Here is a 19971-nt window from a genome sequence, read left to right on the forward strand (position 1 = left end):
ATTAGTGACTATCATGATGAACAAGAAAAGTTGCCCATTTTCGTGGAGCAAAGAGCCAGGGATCTGGACAGTACAGCTAAACAGTGGGCACTTTTTGGATGGTTGGGCAGTGCATTTGGTTACCTGGGAACTACTGTATTACAAGGTATTATTACAATAATTGGTATTATTCTTTTAGTTGTTTTAATATTTTCTGATCTAAAGGCTGTGATTACAAAATGCTTAATCTTTCTTGCACACGCAGTGCCACTTATAAAATCATCTAACGATGAACAAATTATTGAAGATAATGAATATTATACTGAAGCATATTTTAACAGATTAAGAAGAAAAAAATATAATTGTGGATGACACTCATAGCTCATTGAGTCAGAGGGCGGACTGTTGTGGAAGGTTATTAAGTTTCATGTTTATTCTTCACAAAATCCATATTAACTTGTAGTTTCTTCACAGATTAGTCAAATAAAATGTTTATAACATGTTTATGTTAAAAACAAAATGAAAAAATAGATGAATGATTATGCAAGATATAGTTTCACATAAAAATTAGCTTTGTATTTCAAGTGTCTTACAATTGTATCCACTCTGTACTGACAGATAGTTGAAGGCAAGGTAAGTGCTGAAGGAGTTAAGGGATGTTATAATTAAAAGTGCCAGGTATCCGTGAAAACCAGATTAATCAATAGTGTACTCTGGTCTTCTCAGGCTGGAGGATGAGTCTTTGCAAGAATGTTTGCAAGATAGTGTATACTGGTACCAAATTTTAAAAAGTGGCAAGCAAATAAATCTTAAGCACAGGTGGCCTATGTTTTAAAAAGCATATTGTCAAGTGTTCATGTGAAGCTCTAAGCAAGGATCATGAGGACATAAAATATTCAAAAATGTTATTATTTGTTAAAAGCTATGTTACATCAAAATTCTGCATGCATGAAAGTGATAAGAAAAAGTATATAAAGTATTCTCCTTCATTCTTTGACTCTGATCTGAAAATGTTAGGCAATTTCCCAGCACTGTTTATGGAATAAACAAGTACTTTGCAATTACCGGTGTTATTCTTGACTCAAGGCTAAAAGGTAAAACTCTTTGTTATTTATTTCTGAATTTAACTCCTTCAAACCTGTGCCCACATCCTATATAAAACTACTTTTAAACAAACTTAAACTAGGCTATTCTTTACTTTTAAACAAACTTAAGCTAGGCTGCTCTTCAGCTGATGACCTTAAAAGTGAGTGCCTAAAACTATCAGCCAATAGCCTTGCCTATCCTGTCTCAATCATTATAAATAGGCCAATCCAGGAATCCCACATTCACTCTCTCAGGAAAACATCACACATTATCCCTCTGTACAAAGGAGGAAATTGAACTGACATTAAAAACTTTAGACCTATAGCAATCTTATCTCCCCTCACCAAAATTCTTGAAAAATGTATTCAAAAACTACTGCTAGACTATCTCCTGCAGGAAAAACTCTTATCTCAAACACAACATGGCTTCCATCCTTCCAGTAGTACTAGCACTGCCCTTCTAACTTGTAAAGATGTTGTCAATAAAGCTATTGACAATGACAAACTAGTCTCTTCCTTATTTCTAAACATAGTAAAGCCTTTGATACAGTTTGTCACAGCAAACCTATACTTCAAATGTCTTCACTAGGTCTCTTTTCTGTGTTTCAAAACCAACCTGTCCAACAGGTATCAGTCAGTAAAATCTTACTCCACACTCTCTCCTTTCCCACCAGTCACGACCAGTGTATCCTTTTTCCCCTCCTCTTTAGCATACAATAATCTGGTTGCATAAGTATGCACACCCTTAAAGTAATACTTTGTTGAAGCACCTTTTGATTTAATTACAGCATTCAGTCTTCTTGGGTAGTAGTCTATCTGCATGGCACATCTTGATTTGGAAATATTTGCCCACTCTTCAATACAAAAGTGCTTGAAATCTGTCCGTTTATGAGGGCATCTCTTGTGCACAGCCCTCTTCAGGTCACCCACAGACTTTCTATTGGATTTAGGTCTAGGGTCTGGCTGGGCCAATCCAAAACTTTAATTTTCTTTTGGTGAAGCCATTCTTTTGTTGATTTGGATGTATGCTTGGGGTCATTGTTGTGTTGAAAGGTGAAATTCCTCTTCATCTTCAGCTTTCTAGCAGATGCCTGAAGGTTTTGGGCCAAAAGTGACTGGTATTTGGAACTGTTCATAATTCTCTTCACTTTGACTTAAGCCCCAGTTCCAGCTGAAGAAAAGCAACCCTAAAGCATGATACTGCCAGTACCATGCTTCACCATGGGGATGGTGTTCGTTTGGTGATGTGAATTGTTGTTTTTGTGCCAAGCATACCTTTTGGAATTGTGGCCAAAAAGTTTAACCTTGGTCTCATCAGACCATAACACATTTTCCCACATGCTTTTGGAAGACTTGATACATTGTTTTGCAAATTTTAGCCTGTCCTGCATGTTTTTCTGTGTAAGAAAGGCTTCTGTTTTGTAACCCTACCCCATGGGCCAGATGTATGGAGAATACGGGAGACTGTTGTCACGTAGTACACAACCAGTACTTGCCAGAAATTCCTGCAGCTCCTTCAGTGTTGCTGTAGGTCTCTTGGCAGCCTCCCTGACCAGTTTTTGTCTTCTCTTTTCATAAATTATGGAGGGGCATCCAGTTCTTTGCAACATCACTGTTGTCCCATATTTTCTCCACTTTTTGATGACTGTCTTCACTGTGTTCCATGCTATATCCAATGCTGTGGAATTTTTTTTGTACCCTTCTCCTGAGTGATACCTTTCAACAATGAGATCCCTTTGATGCTTTGTAAGCTCTCTGCAAACCATGGTTTTTCCTGTAGCATGCAACTGAGTAACTGTGAAGAAAATCCTACTAAGACGGCTGAACTTTATTTGGGGTTAATCAGAGTCTCTTTAATTGATGGCAGGTGTGTACCCAAGAAGACCGAATGCTGCAATTAAAGCAAAAGGTGCTTCAACAAAGTATTAGTTTAAGGGTGTGCACACTTATGCAACCAGCTTATTGTAGGTTTTTTTTATTTTTTATATTTTCCCCTAACAGATTTGTTTGTTTTTCAATTGAATTGTACAGGTTATAGGTCACATTAAAGGTGGGAAAAGTTTTGAAATAATTTATTGTGGTCATATTTTATTATATCACAAAAACCTGGCATTTTAACAGGGGTGTGTACACTTTTTATATCCACTGTACATATACCAACTCTGACATCACACTACAGTGCAGAAGGGGCAAATTCACAGTCTGTACTGTTCTTCAGTGTCATACAGACAAAAAGCTGGTACAGTTTGATTAAATACATTTCGATCATCTATACCAACTTTTGGTCTCTTCGTCAAAGCATCATAAAACTGACTTACACCTATATATATATATATATATATATATATATATATATATATATATATATATATATATATATATATATATATATATAAAATATATTTTACATTGCTCCTCAATATCTGTAACAATACTATTCTGCCATCTTAGAACAGGCATTGTATTGCATGCAAATGTAAAATAGTATCCATTCTTGTATTATATATTATCACTCACAATCATCCCAGACCCATCCACCCTAAGTAGCTGGCACAATTTTCATGTGATACACGTGTGATGCCCTGTGGTACTCTCCAGTCCCTGAGGACCTATATGTACTCTTTTTATTGCTAGCCCTCCTTACAGTTGTGCCTTTCCTGTTGTGGTAACATTATATTGCTTATGGTTTTAGACAGAACATGACCATGCTGAGATACTAACCTATAAATGTGTGGCACCTAATCTCTGTGAATCCCAATCCACGTGTACAATGTTGTCAGTTATATCAAACCACACAGTCAGCATGTGACTCCTCTGGTTGAACTACACAGTCAGCATGTGATTCCTTTGATTGAACCACTCAGACAGCATGTGATTCCTTGGATCAAACCATAGAGGCAGCATGTGCACAACTTAGATTGACTGCTTTAATCAGTATTGTACTTACAGTGCTGAGTTACACTCTGTGGCCTGCCCTTCCCTACCTCTAAGCACATGTTTTTGCATGTACTATGTTGGGCACAGGTGAACTACATTCTTCCATTTCCATTTAAACGTACCATGTTGTGTAACAGACTATGAATACAGAGACTGTCTCCGACAGGTACAGCATGCATCTTGTAGATTATATACATTTGTACTCTGTTTTCTAACATTGCCTATCATGTTTGTAGATATTTCTGTCATAGCCACACATTTACAATTGTATGTTTGGCTTTCCATTCTGATGCTGGTCTATCCTGTGGTTGCGTGCAATACTTCCTTGTATACCCTTCCATTCTTTCAGATGTTACAGAGGGTTAAGGCTGTGACCTGCAGTTCCTGTGGTACAGGGTTTAACTCCCTTAGCCCTCATTTGCCTACATTGTAATCTTGAGAAAGTCACTTAATCAGAGATTGCTCACTGGTCACCCCGGAAAAGGGACTGTGTGCCCCATGGGCCTACCTAGTTTACAAATGGGCATCATTATTACCATATTATTATTATTAATATTATTATTTTTACACCCTTCCATCTGTGCTATACCACCATGTCAGTGTCCTGCCAATTGTCTGTTTTGTACCTATTACTCCCATATTTATTTCTACAAAAAGGAGTTTATCTCAAAAAAAAACAATCTTTGCATCTGAACAGTCCTCAGGCCTTCCTACACCTTGGTCTATTTGTTTTTCCCAGGTCCTCCTTTCCTTTTATAGTTTCCTATATCCCCATTCCCAGGGCTTTCCATATTGCATGTTAGAATGTAATGCCCACAAATGTCCAACTCACCCAATGCGTTTTGATACCTTTAGTTTGCTCTTACACTTCATGCACACATACACACAACTACTAAGAAGGTGTTGTCCGTCATTTTGAATTCTATTGGTGGAAATTTCAGAATAAATACATGTAATGGTGTCCCAGTTCATTATGATCTAATGAAGGAAAATCCGAAAGCGCTTATCATATGTTTGTATGGGACGTTTCATTCATTTTGCATTTGGAAGTGATTTTATACTAGAAGGATTACTGACTGTTATTTTTGTCCAGGCATTGCTTGTGCAGTTGAACTTAAGGCTCTAAGCTTCCTATTTGGAGGAATTTGTTGTTTTATTCACTTCTAACACTTAGCATTTGGCTTGGGAGTCATTTGTGTTACCGAGAGTTTGAAAAGCTTTGCTTGTGCAGTTGAGCTCAAGGCTCCAAGCTTCGTATTTGGAGGATTCAGCTGCTTTACTTATATCTAACGCTTGGCATTTGGCTTGGGAGTTGTTGGTGCTGCCGAGAGTTTGAAAAGTACGAATCTTCTTATATGCTCTGTTATTGGCAGAACTTTCAAACTTGCGAATTGAAAATTTCTAAGTTACAATGTTCATTCTTAGAATGAGATTGAAACATTGATAGTAGTTGTAAGCTCATTTCATCTAATGGGCTATATGCTTTCATCGACAACTAAAAGTTTTCCAAGATTTATATTGTTATAATCGACTACCTTTGAGTTTTCTACAACCTGAGTGCAGTACTATTTTTCACTAAGAAGAATTACCTTGCTTAGTGACAACCGAATATTTTTGGTGCTCTGGCCTGGGAATTGCTTGTGCTGCTGAGAGCTTCAAGCCGAAGAATACTATCATATGTTATAATACTGACAAATTTTTTTAACTTGTGAAATTTCTAAAGTGGTTACTTTATGAGTGATTTTGGAACATTGTCAATCAGAACACTGGTATTTGATTGTCGCAGTTTCCTTATTGAGAAGTTTTATATTACTTGGTGGTCAACCAAGCGTTTGAAGCGCTATTTAAGCGTTCTTAAAACATTTTAAATATTTTAATAAAATACTTCAAATTTGAAATAGCTATGGAGTAGCGGTGTGATTTTTACTTGGAAGGACTAGATGAGAAGGCAAGAAATGTGGAAAATGAATAAATATAGTTGCAAGTATAGAAAACTTCTGGAAGAACCTCATGTTGATCAGGAACAAATGCAGGAATGCTTATGGAGAGGTGAATTCAAACCAAGAGATGAAAGGTTAATATTGGTGGCACAAGATAGTGGGCTATCTACACGTTGGTTTACAAAGTCCATTGAACATGTGGGAGAAACAGACAAATGTAGGTTTTCAAAAACAGAATTGGAAACAGTTTCACACCTCGTTGTTGGTTGTAACATACTAATGGCAGAAGGGCTGTATCCTGGAAGGCATAATAATGTGGCAAGACTTGCACTGGGTTTGTGCAAACATTATGGTACTGAAGTGGCTAAAAAACATTGGAAACATGCGCCACAAAGCATCATAGAAAATTGTGAAGTCTACATCACATGGAATCATCCATTACCAACAGATCAAAAGATAGATACTAGAAAACCGGATATAGTGGTCCAAGAAAAGAAGACAAAAGTAGCATTCATCTTAAAAATCACCACACCCAGTGACTACAGTGTCCTGTGTACAGAGAGACACAAAGTTATACAATATCAGAATTTGCAAACAGAAACAAGAGTAATGTGGAAGAAAGATACCCAGATAGTTCCAATAGTAGTAGGAGCAAAAAGTGTTATAAAAAAAGAGTCTACAATCATATTTAGATATGCAACCAATACATGTAACTCTGTACAAATTGCAGAAGGAGTCATTACTGAGCACATTGTGGTTGCTGTGAAGAGCACTTTTGGCTGACATCAAAGAATGAAACAATATTAATTTCATGAACTTTAATCATACTTTGACTTAGGAATGGGGTCCTGTCCCATCATGATATTAGAAATCCAAAAGATTTGGCGAAATTAAAAAAGAGGAAACACAAGTAATATATGCAAATCTAAAATACACATGCACATACACTACACATTCTAAGACCATACATCTCTAATGAGTATTGCCAAATAAAAGCCATTAATAAATTTATGTGGTCTTTGTGTTTCCTTGTGTTTGCTCTTCCATGTACTGCAGGCCAAGTATATGTGCTGTATGGTTCCATGGCAAGGCTGTGCTCTTTGTGAAATTCCTACCTTGATAGTGATGATTTGCTAACTTGATTTATTTAGGATAACATACAACCTTTTCTTACTTTATCAACATTTCTGAGATATGGTGTTATCTACTGTAGATGCAGATACATTAATGAGAGTGTTTTGCATGCACTCTGCATTACAATGAAGGCCATAGTGGTAGCATCATATTGGCTTTATCCACAATGCATTGCTATACTTTTGTCTCCCCAAATATTTAAAATAATTAATCTGTTGTAAGATAAATTTATACCCCAGGATTCATGAACCTCGGCACAAGGCCGGCGGTAGGCTTGCACAGGCAGTGCAGTGTAAAGATGGCGCAGTAGCGCCAAATGCATATTAATGAAGATGCGCTGCTGCAACAGCCACGTGCACAGGAAAGGGGCGCGAGTGCATAGGGCATGTCAAAGTGCCGCACGGAGGCGTGGAAATGCCAGCTGTCGATGTGCAACCTAAAATGTTTGCATATAACAAGTTGCAAGATAGTAATCACATCTGTCAGTGTCCGTGGATACTGAAACGTATGCAAAGCATGCAAGAAAGTTCCTGTGAACACAAAATGAAGAAGCAAACACAAATGCACGGTAGGGAATAATGGGTCCCTATCCCACGAACAAATGACATGGAAAACCATGTGCCCGTAGTCCAACGCAGTGTAGATAGCTATACCAAGTGGAAGTGAAATGCATCATATGTTAGCGAGCTGCCAGTAGGTATGTCCAGCCCAATGGTTAGGGTCACCAGCTGATCCATAATGTGAGGGAGGGTACACAGCTGGGCAGATGTGTCCATTACAAAATACACGATAAATGTACATATCTAGTGACCGTATGTCCGAATCATATCCCACAAGGCATGTAATAGTCACATACAAAACGTATGTCCATATTTCACATACCAAATGTGACAGGAAATAGAATAAGCATGTAAACGAAACAGAAGGAGCATATAAACAGCTACAACAATAAGGAAACATGTAGGCTGAAAGGAACAGTATTATCCCTATGTCGACTGTGGGGAAGTGCTGTCCAGTACAGTCAGATATGTGTATGGAATATATCCCATCCTGGACATAGGAAAAGGTGGCATCCTACCAATGATTAGAACAGTCAGCCAAAATCCGCAAATCAGCAGTACAAGCCAAACTTGTCTGGATGTGTCACAGCTGAACGGGTAGTACCCGGGTATACCTACCATGTAATGAAAGTTAAGTATGGACGTGTACCTATGTGCATGAGGTATAGCATGTGGAAAGCAAACATGGCAGGGTAGTCCATACAACCATACATGTACCTGACATATGTAGGGTATTCAATGTGTTATTCTGGCCGTGTCATGGGCCAACAACCAAACAGTGATGTATGGGGTGTGAGGAATATGTGTGTGTGTGGGGATGGGTAATGGTACAATCCTCCAAGGCAATACTGTGTCGTATGCAGAATAGGTGAACCGGAGGTGTATGAGGGAGCAGCGGGTGAAGCTGAAAGAAACACAAAAAGATGCATAAACAGCTGCAATACAACCAGACGGGCCATACTGTAGAACACAATCCCACAAACATATGAATATTGAAATGTGCGATACAAATCGATAGACATGTCACTGGCACATACCCACAGATTGGTCCTGATGGAACTGGCCATAACAAATGCAACACACCTGGATGAATAATGGACTACCCAGCATCCCCTCCACATCACACAACCCGCTCCCTTACCTGAACATCCACCAAATCCAGCCATACTTGGCGTACTGGTTTGGTGCAACCACATCTACACATAGTGACCACTACGCATATGTAGTAGGTAGTGTCACCCTAGGCAGTTGCAGGTTTGCACACAATGTATCCCTTGCATGTAAAACCCCCAGCACATTTTCATAACGCCAGAAGAATGTTCGGTATTTGTCTTGCTTTGGTCTTGTTCAATTTTTGGGATATCCCTCATGGGATAAGTAACCTGTGTAAACATTAGAATGGAAGACACGATGTCCAGTCCTATAGATATCTGGACACAAGTCGGAATGTGCATTAGTCATGCACGACACTGTCCAGCCCTAAATGGTCATGCATAACCTACTACCCAGGATCAAACACCTGCTCGTGTGATGCACGTGTCCCAACACGAATAAGTGAGAGAATATATTGCACACATTCGCATAGTGGCACATGGTATAAGGGTGATGAAGGCACTGACATAAACAGGATACCCCTGATCCACTGTCTGAGGGACAATTAATGTGTTTGTAGGTGTGACCTGACCAACAATGGTATAATGCCAAATGTCTTGTGACTGTAGGAAATAACTATGCACCATACTGCATGTAACAGTTGCCTAAAGCGGTTACGTCAGGATAGAATAAACGTAATTCGTACAAGAAACAGGCAAACAACAAAAGTGCCAAAGATATAAGGCTCACAGCTAGGAAACAAATGAATGTTCTAAACCTGCACTGACCGTGGCTATGTGTTGGCTCAAACAATCTGGTGTCTGCAGTAGGGTTATCATCTATCCCGCTTTGCGAGGGACAGTCCATCATTGGACAGTTGTGTCCTGACAAAAGACATTTCAAATGGTAAATGTCCTGGGATTGTAGTACATAATTATGTCCCATGTGTTATGTAAGAGTAGCAGAAAATAACTATTGCAGTATCTACAATACCTAAATGTTACAAGAAACAGAATAATCAACCAAACCGCTACAACAATAGGCTTTTATGTAGGCAAATAATTAAAGTTCTATCTGTTGTACTGACTGTGGGTATGTGTCAGCTTGTAAAATCTGATGTGTGTTCTGAAAATGTCCCATTTTGGCCATTTTAAAAGGTGCCAACCCTAGTCACTAGAATACAGCACAACCTGTACATATGACAATGTCAACAATACCAATGGTCAGAGCATTCACACAATAACTGGCCAGACCCTTAAAAACTCACAAAGCCAGTGACCTTTGGGGGAAAGGTGTTGAATGAGAATGACTACTTACAACAATGAAGAGTAATAGACGCATTTAACTGCAGAAAATTAGTAGTATTATGAATCTGTCAGCACGTTCCAAGTTAATAGTACTAATATGGTAGAAGTGTCCATGATTGTCCCTGAATTGTCATAGCCTTGTCCCTGTCACTGTAGACACGAGTCCCTGAGTATCAGAGAGGTCTGTACACAGAAGTACACCAAACAGCTGTCCCATCTGTTGACAGGACTATTGCATACCTGTAGTGAATTCATAACAGATGTCCAGAATAATATTCATTGTATGTATAAATGAATGAAATAGTCAAATAGGAAGAGAAACCACCTCCCCAACCTGCATTATGTAGTGGAACCACTCCCCGCCCTAAATTATGTAGTGCCGACCCAATAATGTGGTCAGAGGTGCCCAAACACCTGTGTCTGTAAACACAGGTAGAATGTTAAACTCTGGACTAACTTTGTCCATGTGCTACGTCTGATCTTTGAACAGCACCAGGGCAGTGCTAGTCACCAGTCAGCCGAGCCTAAACACGGACCAGCACTTGAACACCCTGACAATCAAACATGCGTATGTGCGAGGACTATAAGCATAGGAGTTATGAATATCCTTGGAGTGAGTAGACTTGCAGCACGGGTCCAGAGCAGTAGGAAACAGGGAATGTCCTAACTGTAGTACTGCGGTTTTCCCAGCAGCAAAATGGATGCCTGCTGTGTAAGGGAAGCAGTGAGGTGTATGTCAGAGTAGCTATGAACCATGGGTATACATATAAATGAGCCAGAACACCAATAGTGTAGTGGTTACAGCATCCGCCCAACATAAAGGCATTCCCGGTTCAAGTACGACTATAGCACATATTAATTGTGTAATGAATGCCTCTGTGCTGGAAAGCCAACATTTATACATGTAAAGGTGAACGCATTCGCATGGCTCCGTTAACCGGATTCCATCAAAGTGGTACTGTCATAAGGAATAAGGCACATGTAATCCTAAAGACGTGCCTGTAAACATATGTAACTCAGAATAAGTAGATGCAAGTGGGCCTGCGCGGGTGTACGCAGCTATTAGCATAGCAAATGTATGTTGTCTTCTACAGCTGTGACTTTCATATATATAGTTAGATAGATGTATGTATAAATAAATATCCACAGACATAACAGAAATATGCAATTATATATCTACATATTTATCAATATATACACATATATATAAATATATATATATATATATATATATATATATACACACACACACACACACACACACACATATATATATATATATATATATATATATATATATATATATATATATATATACACACACACATGTATATATATATATATATATATATATATATATATATATATATATATCTATGTTAGGAATGCTGACAGACGAAAGCAAACCTAAGGGTTGTGAAGGGAATCCAGAGCAAGTTAGGAATTATGAAGTGCTCGCAGCGTATGTCACATAAAGCTGCACAAGTGTGAGTGGAGCACCGCTCTCCACACCAGAGGCAGGGCTATAACAGTGGCCATAACATCGTTGAAGTGCTACGTCAACATTGTAAACAGACGGAATGTAGGACATGTTGTGGCCACCTAGACTTGTAACCCACAAATCGTTCGTACTCCATAACACCAGGAAAGGCACATATATGCAAATATGAATGGATGGGGAGCCTGTGAATACACGAGGTGGTACAAAATGTGCGTAGGGCCCCAACGCTCATGAAAGGGCAATGTGTAAAGGGGAGTCATGGCTGTGATATCAGGTGTATAATGGCTGTTATGTGGGGAAACTCAACACAGGTGTGCAGGAGAAACTATGGATATGCGAGTATGGACACAGGAGTGATAGGGTATGTTGCACCAGGTGCAATGGAGCGGCCCGTGGAGGTCAGCTAGTACATAGGTGCGATTCCCAGATAGACCGTCGTTTCTGTGGAGACATGCGTGAATGGGCGTATCATTGTTGAACGTTGTGCATCAGGTCTGGCAGCCCGGCGCGTAAAACCTATACGCCACCCATGAGCAGAACGGAGTTCTGCTGTGACAAAACCAAACCAGGAAAAGCAGAAAGACACAACTACATGAAGACAACAATTTGTCGACGTACAGTCACAGTAACACAAACACACATCCTATCAACAGTAATAATATGAATGTGTACAGAAACAAACAAGAAAAAAAGGCTGCACATACGAGGAATATGTCGATTGACACTATCACAACCCAGTTAGCAGCGGCACCCCAGACATGAAAAACGAGCAACATCTGTCCACTGCATAATGTGCAATATACTGAGCACAAGTTCACTGGAGTGAAGTGTCAGTGTCAGAATGACTAAGGCAATAGTATGCTGTTGAAGCAGGGATAAAACCAATACACATGTGTAAGTGTCCATGTCCGGGAAATGTATAGGTTAATGGACACACAGATGTATATATAGATAAAAACGTATATATACACATAGCTATATTAATCTACATACACATATATATCCATATGGATATATATATATATATATATATATATATATATATATATATATATATATATATACATATATATATATAGATACACACACACACACACACACACACACACACACACACACATACACACACACACAAGGATATACTACAGATATATATAGATAGATATATATACATAAACAACAGGTAGTGTGATATATACACATACACACAAAACAAACTATATGTCAGTGTAGATATACACATTCACATAAATAGGTTACTTCACAGAAATTAGGGGTAACATATTTACAGCCCGGGCATTTGTGACTGGGAGGTCCAATAAAGAAACGATGTACCCCCCACATCGCCCAGCTAGGCCGGACAGACATACAGACAGGCAATACAGAGCAATACACTGCCGCTGTCCAAAACACCGGTAGGAAAGTACCAGTGGGAGAGTTCTGCAAAGTCTACACTTTAAACATGGATAACGGTGTCCCTTGCGGGACCCCAAAAATTCAGGGTATGAAAGAATCTGCTGACATTATTACGAGCAGGATGTAGGTGTACGTGGAACAGTAGGTTGTGCAAGTGTGATAACACATGGGTTGACAAAACGTACGACATGTGTCCTGAGATGGGGAGAGTGGGTAATGTGTAGGGGTGTGCTCATACCCCAGCTGCGCTCGCAGTAAGTATTTGTCATGACTGCTGTAGAGGGGTGCCAGGTAGGTGGACCATTGGTATGCATTAATGGGCTTAAGTGTGCAGGTGCTGGTTGGCAGAGATGTAGTAGGCCCGCCCAGTGGAAGTCATTAATATTCCTATGTGGGCATAGCATACGCCTACACCTCCCAAACCTGAAGAGCACATCTACCGGATAGTTTGTAAACCATCGGGGAATACATAGAGACCTACACAGTGCTGTGTACCCGATTAGTATGGACGTCCATAGTTATGTATCAGAATGTAACAAAGTCCAACTAAACACTGCCAGAACTACTGATATTAGGTGAACAGGTGGCAGAATACAGGTAATGACAGATGACAACATGTATGAGTCATAAATGGCATGTACCTCGACAAACGTGAATGGATATATATGTTCTGTGACTGTGAATGTGTCTGGTTAATAGAACCAGTCATCTAAATGTGTCCCGCAGGGTGTTATGCATTGTTCCTGATACAGTGTTCATTTACACCCATTGGTATGTAAGTTCTGCTACTGACAGAAAGTGCATAAGTTGCTGACCACCTCAGGTAGATGATAGCATAATACAAGAGGTTAAACACCAGTACGCCTGCGAGGGACACCCGTCTGGGCAGTTGTGTCTTGTAAAATGACAGTTATGGCACATGGCCTTGCCTGTGAGTTTGGGAATGGAGGCTATATAGTGTGTGTAGGGGTGTCAGACAGCAATTTGTTGTATCAGTAACAGCTACATGTAATAGGAAACAGTATTATCAATTGTAATGCTACATGAATAACCTTAACGTATGCAAACCGTGGATGTCGTCCATGTACTACTGGCTGTGGGTCAGACCTCTCAACCAATTGGGGACAAATTTCAACAGAATCACGGACAAGTCAAGAAAACACAAGGACAATCAGGGACACATTTAAAATATTAGAGCTATTAAGTGGAAACATTGACAGAATCAGCGCATATGAATTGATACACATTTTCTGAAGTAAAACAAGTTTGTAACTCTTAATTATTGTCATTATTCATGAAGTATAATTCACCACCTTTCCTCCAAATGTCACTAGTTTTAGGAGGGATTAAGAGGGACAGAGTTAAAATTTGAGTCAAAATCAGGGACGGCCCTGAAAACGAGGGACAGTTGAGAGGTATGCTGTGGGTATGTGTTGCCTTGACACATGTGATAGCTCTACATATAGGGTCTATAGGGCCACCACCAGTCTGAATGGCCAAAGTGAAACCTACTCTGTAGAACTGTCAGATGTACCAGGGCAGAACATACTTACAGCCATGCATAGTACAGAAATATACATATTGAAGTAAATCAAAGTGTAGTCTAGCAGCAGTACAGTTGCTTATGCTACTACATATGACATATTGACGTGTCAGGTATACAAGACCTGTAACAAGCAACCAGTACAGACACCTACAACATGAGAAGGTCCCCTAATCAGGACAGTTGCAATGGCTAGAGTATTGTCCATACCACTCAACTGTCCATGAATGTCAGGTACGTCCCTGAGTTTGACTGAAAGTCTAACTGTGTCCTTCTTAATATCTCCTAAATGTAGTGGCTGTTGAAAGAAAGGTGGTGAATTACACTTACTAATGACAATAAGTAAGAGTTATAAACAACTGTTACTTCAGAATATGTGTATTATGTCATATGCTCTGATTCTGTCAATGTGTCAAGTTAATAGCACTACTTTTGTAAAAGTGTCCCTATTTTTCATGACCTGTCCCTGAGTCTGCAGAAATGTGTCCCCGATTGGTGGAGAGTTCTGGTATTGTCACATGTGATGTGTGATGAGGGACTGTCCCATGCAAAGTGGGAAAGGTGTCACTCCTACAGTCTCCCGTCGTGCAATCTGAAAGGTGGTCAACGTGCAGTTGGTATGCGGTAGCATGACTTGGCAGACAGCTGCATTAACAAACTCAAGTCACATGACAGCATTGCAGAGTATCGGTTCCCATGTATCAGGCAGATGGAAGCAGATCATATGAGGAACATGCATATAATATGAGTATGTCACTGGACAGGCCACAGAGTCCGTACAGTCGAACAGCTGCCATCACAAAATGGTTACAGATACCCGATACTGTAGTCATGTAGTCTGATGTAATACGCATCACAAGGGATCGCACACACCCAGAGTGAGTGACAAATGTAAGCAGAAATGTCGGAGAGCGAGTGGCTGTAAGCGTGTTTGTCTACCAGTATGCCAGTAGTGCCCTGTCAAAGAAATGTGGAGTGTAAACGTGTATAAGGTGCTGTGACCAGAGGTCAGCAGTGCTTAACACTGTGCAAACCCATGCACAACAGCTTCCACCTGCTGGACAGTGCCTTACCCGGTTTGTATCCAAAGGCGTCGGCCTGTCCGCAAAAAAAGAACCGCCCTATACACGTAATGGTAGAAGTACCCTGCACATATAGTTCATGTGAATTAACAATAGACCACGGCATATGTACAGACAGTAGATCGCAAACACCATACAGCGCAGACATCCAACAGTATAGCAATGTACTGGCAGATATGTCCAGACCACTGGTGTGTGCATGCCTGGCCGTCCTGTGTTTCAGTGTGTGAGCATGCCCAGTATGACTGTTAAGCATGTTGTAGACTGACAATACCATCATGTGTGTGAGCATGCAAAGTATGGTCAACTGTATTGCATGTGTCACATGTCCAGATAGTTAGTACTGTGTTGCTGACCCCTCCGTTCTACACAGACAGGTGACATACTGTGTCTGCAGGGTAGCTAATGGTCATGTGGCATTGACAGTTGCTACATGTCTGTATAGCGTGGGGGGACATGCAACCACAACCACAGTCCTACACAGCACCGTGGGTGGTGCACATGACTCTTACATGTGTAGGTATGATGGGGGCACAGCCAACAGTTGTACACATCTGCCGCACTGTACAGGTCTGCCGGGTACTCCATGTCAGTGTGTGGACCTACCTAAATTGCTGGTTGGAGGGATACCAGGGTATGTCAGTTCCCAGCATTAATTACCAGCACAGTGGTGTTGGATGTCCTATTACACATCCTACATCAAACAGCCTGGCCTGCTGTCATCTGTGTGGGTCATAGGGGGTTGGGGTCAGTCACTGGGCATATCCATAGGTCATCGTATATCATTTGTCTGTATTGGTCCACATCTGTCCAGCTGCATGGAACGTTTGTGGGCTGTACAGACACACATGATGGTCAGCCCATAATCTGCAGTGGGTTAGGACACCATGTGTACTACAGCCTACCATTGTGACCCCCATATGTGCTACAGAGGTCATGGTGCCACTATGGATGTGTACTGTCTGCTGCCCTAACATTTGGCCACCACAGCCACTTGTATGCTCACATACATACCAGAGCAATGGGTAAGTACACATTCTAATACAACTAACAGTGCACCTCCCATACATGGCCAAACACAGGTACTGTCATGTTTGGCATCCATTGTACTGTGTGCTGGTCAGAGAGGGGAAATCCGTGGGTACCTACTGTGTCAGTGCATATGCCTTGTGTTGCCTCTTTGCCAAGGGCAGGTCATACTGTGCACGGGCTGTCGCCGACTTTGCCCTACTCAAGTAGCTCCTTCACCAAGTCACACTGTGCCTGTACAGGCCTTGGCAGTGGTGTTGGCCTGTGTGGCCCTGCCCCATGCTGCTCCTGCTGCAACTGTTACTGCAGGATAACATTGTGTAGCATAGCAAATAACATAACAACATGTATGCATGTAGCTTGTGAATACTGCAGAGCCCCAACAGATGTGTCCAGATACCAGAACTGTGAACCGAGCATCCCAAACACATGCACATGTATATGTCTTGCCTGTGCATCCGCCTCAGTATGGTGTGACTGTTCAGGTGTGTGTGCATTGCTGATGGGTGTTATAAGCCACTACACCAGTGTTTACCTAGCATCCCCCACTAGGAGACTGTAGGGGATTTCTAAATAGGCATTGGTGTGCTACAGCTGTGTCAGACACCATATATCGGACACATCACAGCTTCCAGGGCAGACAGCACACACATTCAATCTCATGCCGTGGCCATCACATAGGGCCTAGCTGTTGGAGGGTATGCCCCTGCACTGACTGTAGGCCCTACCCTGCTCCCCAGGTGGTGCTACGTGTGCAGGCTATAGCACCCAGTACCCCAGAGCACTCATCCATGTAGTTGAACAGATTCATATTGCTGGTCCACTAATCACATGTGTGGAGGGCCTGTACGTGCTCACTAGCATGTGTTGACATGGCATCTGTGAACTGGTACAATACTCTGGATGCAGATGCCTGTGAGATACTCATGATATCCCCAGTTGTGCTGTGTGAGGTACCTGTGGCTAGTACACCTAGGCCAACACATCCCATGGTATCCACTGTGATGCATTCCCCTCGGCCTGTTTGATGTGTTAGGCACAGTTCAACAAGCTGCTGTAGGAATTCTCTGTCCACCCCATAGTGCTCCAACATCCCCAGCCCATGTAGACCCTGGTAAGTCACCCCAGGTCTACAAAGTCTTATGTCACCCCAGTAAGGGTTGTTTGGCAGCATACATATCCACACTGCCCCAGCCTCCTGCACATGTTGGTATATGTTGCCTGCTGCAGCCCTTGTCATTTGGTTGGACTGTGTCATGAAATGTCCCTGCAGGTATACACCGGTGGTGTAGAGTGTGGACAAAACATGCGTGTATGCTGCTTGTTCGCATTAATGTACTGTTCATGTGGGGGCTGGCCATGTCATCAGCTGATTGTGCTGATCAACACCTGTTTGTGCAGCCTGTACACCCTGACTACCCCACCACTGCTGTCATCCCTCCCAACGTCACCAGGCAGGTATAGACACACCCCTAGCTTAGGTTTGCTAAGGCAGGAGCAGTCCTGAGGCACAGTTCTGCAACATACGTACAGTATGCCTACCCCCCCTCCCATGCTGTCAACTATATGCGAGACCTGCATCTGGCTGACTACACACATACACTCCAGGGACCAGCAGCACACCCTGGTGATAAATGCAATACACCATAGTCAACCTCATCTGCATAGTATAGTCTTCTAATGAATAGTTATATGACCCATACCAAACCTCCAACATATTAACCACTGCTCAGTGTCACTCAGATCCACACACAACTGGCAACAGGTGCCTTACCATCACTATATTCAATGTCCCATGGTCTTCCCAGCAACAAAATAACCAGTGTCTACATGACTACAACCCATGGCCCTGCACACCACAGATGATGTGCATTAACACCATGCCATGGCAGATATACATAGATCCCAGGTTATCACATACAGATCATCCGGCACAAATAGTCAATAGTGCTGATGTCTCCAGACATATGTTCACATCTATGTCCACCTCTACATCTACATATATCACATATATTATTTGTAGACATATATACATGGACATATATATATATGTATATATACATACACACATATACATGTACACACATATGTAGATATGGCATTTATATCACAACAGCAAACCACATAACAGCAATGCATTAGACAGGAATGGAAAGGAAACTACATGAGCCACCTGCATCATGTAGTGTTGTTAATATCAAGGCACATGTGTTATGTTGCATCACATGGGTCAGAACCGTAGCAAGGGTAAGAGTACGGCTGCTGACAGTTACTCACCAGACCTATTGGTGACTGTATGTGTTGACAACCCAGTGTCATGGCAGAATATGCCGGCTGTGGACACTAAATAGGTCAGCAACAAAACAAACTGGACACATCCTGCAGCTAGCCACCCACAGATACCAACACATATGCTATAACTGCCAAACAAACACCTGCCATGCCCTGGAATTGAGCACCTACCTGTCTAGTCTACCACACTACAGCATTATGCAGTAACAGAACTCACTACTGAGTTCCGGCATCACCGCAGTCCCACAGGCATACGTCTAGGTGGATGACATCATCCACAAAGGCAAAGACGCCGATAGGGAATATATGTTGTGTGAGCCATCAAAAAGCATTACTCTGTCCCCAGGCAGCTGGAAATACACACACACACACACACACACACACACAGAGGCAGACACTTGGCAGGGCTGGGAGTCGAACATACACCTAACTACCTTATCACACTACAGCATTACGCAGTTACAGAATACTCTACTGAGATTACTGAACACAGCACTCCCAGAGGCATACTTCTAGGTGGGTGACATCATCCACAAAGGCAAAGTCGCCGATAGGGAATGTATGTGATGTGAGCCATCTAAAAGCATTACTGTGTCCCCAGGCAGCTGGAAACACACACACACACACACACTTGGCAGGGCTGGGAGTCGAACATACACCTAACTACCTTATCACACTACAGCATTATGCAGTTATAGAACGTGCTACCTAGATTACTGAACACAGGACTCCCAGAGGCATACCTCTTGGGGGATGACATCATCTGCAAAGGCATGGACGCCGATAGGGACTGTATAGAGAGTGAGCAGTCTGAAAGCATATTACTGTCCCAAGGTAGACGTAGACAACCACACGGCAGTGGTGTGATCGGGGCAACTAAATATCTACGGAGCACTACAACAACACTACATAGATACGGGACACGCCACAGACAGTACACCCTTCAAGACAGTCGACCAGTGTGTTCAATGTAGGCATCCATCGTGACATTGAAAATGGACATCTGTTGCCTGGATGACCATCATCGCTATACAGGATGTCAATGGCCATGCCCATACACAGAGGCAAATCACC

Source organism: Protopterus annectens, chromosome 5.part0 (genome assembly GCF_019279795.1).
Source record: "Protopterus annectens isolate FY-2018-M chromosome 5.part0, PAN1.0, whole genome shotgun sequence".
In the NCBI taxonomy this organism is placed as follows: Eukaryota; Metazoa; Chordata; order Ceratodontiformes; family Protopteridae; genus Protopterus; species Protopterus annectens.